The sequence below is a fragment of the Branchiostoma belcheri genome, unplaced genomic scaffold (assembly GCF_001625305.1).
Source record: "Branchiostoma belcheri isolate BF01 breed outbred unplaced genomic scaffold, Haploidv18h27 scaffold2, whole genome shotgun sequence".
NCBI lineage: Eukaryota > Metazoa > Chordata > Leptocardii > Amphioxiformes > Branchiostomatidae > Branchiostoma > Branchiostoma belcheri.
The window spans coordinates 4,817,450-4,820,956 of NW_017803490.1; positions in this window are offsets into that span (position 1 = coordinate 4,817,450).

Genomic DNA, 3,507 nt, shown 5'->3' on the forward strand with positions numbered 1-3,507 from the left:
ACACACACACACACATACACATTTAAACGCACACACTGGCAAACCTGATTAACTTCCCGATAAGGGAGCGAAGCCAGGCGGCAGCTCAGTCTACAGCGTTTTTTTCTACTTTCCTTTGCCAAAAAAAGAAGGAAGGAGATCTAGAGTGTTATCCTACCGTAAAATGGAAGGAAACTCTTACCTCGTGTGACTCCGACCCTATCTTACGCCAGCAAGGCCGCCCAAACGATGTTCTTTCATCAAGGTGAAGCTCTGCAATGGCGCGAAAAAGTTATGATGGTGTGTCAGCAGATCAAAATTCTGGCTTGTGATTCGTCGTCGAAAACTAGGAGGGGCTTCTGGACTGTAACATTTTGTAATTTGGTACAAATGGAACGAAGTAGAATATTTTTCTACATTCATTGGCCCGTCTTGTAATCAAATCAATGAGTATGATATAAATATAGAATGACCTAAAAATATGGTACCTCGGAATTAAGTCTTTTTGGTACGTTTGTCAGCTTAACATGAACATAATTCAAAAGATACCTCAACGGCAATGCTAATGCCTGAACTGTTACATTTTAATGTTGAGGGGTAATAAAGGAGGTAAAATGTATTAGTATCAACTATAACAAATAGAAATTTTAAAAATTATTCATCATGTACTTTAAAGCTTACTTTCTGTGACGAGATATTTTGAATGCGCACTGCAGTTGTTTTATCTTGATAGACACAAAACTATTTTCCTATACCACCCCTCCTGGACCTACAGTCCATGGTGCAGATGTGTCTGCAGACCACAGGTGCAGATGTGTCTGGTATTTTTCAGTCGTCATTTTAATTGGAGTGAGTGATTGCCATGTGAGTTCTGTATCTGTATCTATATCTGTATCTGTATAGCCGGTATAACCGCCTTTCGGCGTAACACACCAGCTTCGCAGGCACACGGCGCGGCGGTAGCTGGCTATATTACACCGATCGACTTGTTACACCTAACCCTTGAACTTCTAACTCTAGACATTGTTTAAAGCTATCTTATGACAGGGATTTCGGCTAGTGCTATTGCCGGTATTGTGAGTGGGGTGGTTATTTTCGTGCTTGTGGTAGCTAAACTCAAGATGTACTACTGCTAACAGCTGATATACGGATAAGGAGGCCTAGGGGGAGGTAAGGAACAAGGGTTACTTTACCTTTGGTTTGAACTAAACTTCCAAAATGAAACTCTTATTTCAACTTCACACTGTACGTGTAAATAGTATCACAGGGCTGTGAGATTTATACATCTACAAAATCTTGGGACAATGTTTGTTTCAAATAATGTCCAAAACTTACTCTCAAACATATATATCTTCTGACCGTAATAGACCCCGGCCAAGTGGCCACTACCAAGAACTGATGTCTGCCGTCTACCAGAGTCTACCAGTGACAGTGAATTGTGAACCAAATGTTGTGATGTCACTTACTATATTGAGACAGGTGAAGACGATTAATTGATAGATCGATATATTTGTGAAATGAGTGTTTTTTATTGTTTGATTGATTGATTGATTTATTGATTTTGTGATATGATCAGCTATATCAAGCGAGAATGAATTTTTCGACTTACTACTATTTTACTTTTATCAGATTTATGTACAGATTACCTGTTTACACTACAGACTTAGTCCACTCAGTCTCTGATGAAAGATAGTGGGTGCTATCTGTAATGTCTGGCGCTTTAGAAAATGTGTCCAGTTACTTGATTCTACTTAAATGTCTCTAACTTCATTGGCGTTATGTATTGACTTGACTTTATTTTTATGAGAGGAGAGTTCCTTATTGATAAAATATTCACCTTGCTGTTATCATTTTTTTTGTTGTTGATACAACTAGATACGTATAATGTTCAACGTGAAATTGTTCATGGTAATTTTAATGTGTTAATCCGAGGCGAAAGCTATCTGTAGTTAGTTTTACATGAACATGACCCTACTACTTATAGTCCATCTACGTTTTTGTATACGTGGATTTGTATGTAGTTGATGTGAATTTGAAGTGTTAACTCGATCTGACAATCTTATGTCTTAGCATCCCCATATCTCTGTGATTATATATAGTTAATCTGTAAAATATATGTAATATGCCATTGAAAATGTTTCAACTGTCAGTATTTCAATTTATGTAAAGGGACTAGAGTGTATAAGGGTTTATTTTGTATGAACAGTACGTTTTTTCAGAGACTATTGGTTTCGTAATAACTGAAATAGTAGAAATATTGACGAAAACGCACCGTATTTAGACGCTCGTACTAGCCGTTCTAGGAAAGTTTGTCCTAAAATGAACAGATGCAAGACTAAAACTGTTGTTTCCTGATAAATTACTGATATTTTCGTAGTAGGAGAGGGCCTCAAGGTCAAGAACAAGAGCAGCAAAGACCTGAAGTAAAACCCCCATAAGAGCCCATCGCGTTTCCCCACTCGCGAAATGGCCAAATCTGGGAATGAGCGAGGCTTCGTTAGCGAGATACGGGCCTTTTCGGAACGGGCGCTCAAAAACGGGGGTGTGATAGGGGATGAATTTCCGCTTTTTCAATTTTAGAAAAATGAAACTTTTGACATGTTTCGGCCTCCTTATTTACAGAGTATACTCCTTACTGTCTCTATTATATTCCTACTCAATGCCTTCCACCAAAGTTGCTTCATTCTCGAGTTATACGTCAAAATGTGATTTTGCGATCAGCTGATCGCTTGCAGAAGTGGTCAAAGCCTTTGCAGAAGTGGAGTTTTCGCTGTCGAACTTATTACCATATGAATGAAAACCAAGCAGATGTCACGATAGAAAGTCTGGTTGTACTGACAGACCTAATGAACACGCTAAACTTATACGTACTTTAAAAGCTCCACGTCTTTTGTTGTGTTTTGTTTGGTATTTAAGCAGATATATCATTATTAAAAGAGGGAGGAGGTAAACCTTTGGAAAAACGGTGCTACTGAAAAGAGGGCCACTTTTGCAGGGAACAGATTCTAAAATTTGATCCTCGTATCTGCTTGGAGATTATGGATACAGGCTACAAGCAGATGGCAGAAGTACTTTGGCAATCCCCGAGCAAAGCTTGGTTTATGACCGGCTTAATATGTAGCTCTTTAGTCAATATTTCTGCTATTTTAGTTTTAATATTTCTGCTGATTTAGTTTCCACGCATCCATATGCTAAAAGCTAACATATCTAAATTTCACTTAATCTGTGAAACAAGATGTTAAACAAATACGGCAATGATTTTGTCTGTCCTTTTTCCTTTATATAATGGTGCAATGTTTTATTTTTAGTCCTAGTAGCACAGCTTCCCTATATTGTTATGTGTAATATCACACACACACAAATGTGGCACAAAGCTTCATATTTGTTACAAACAGATTTTAATACAACCGAAAACAAGATTCAATGAACCTGTATATCTAGCCTCTGCCAGGCACCGCGGATCGCTGGTAAAATACATGTAGTAGAAATTGGCCGAAATAAAGGGATAGTATGCCAGAGAAGATCCAG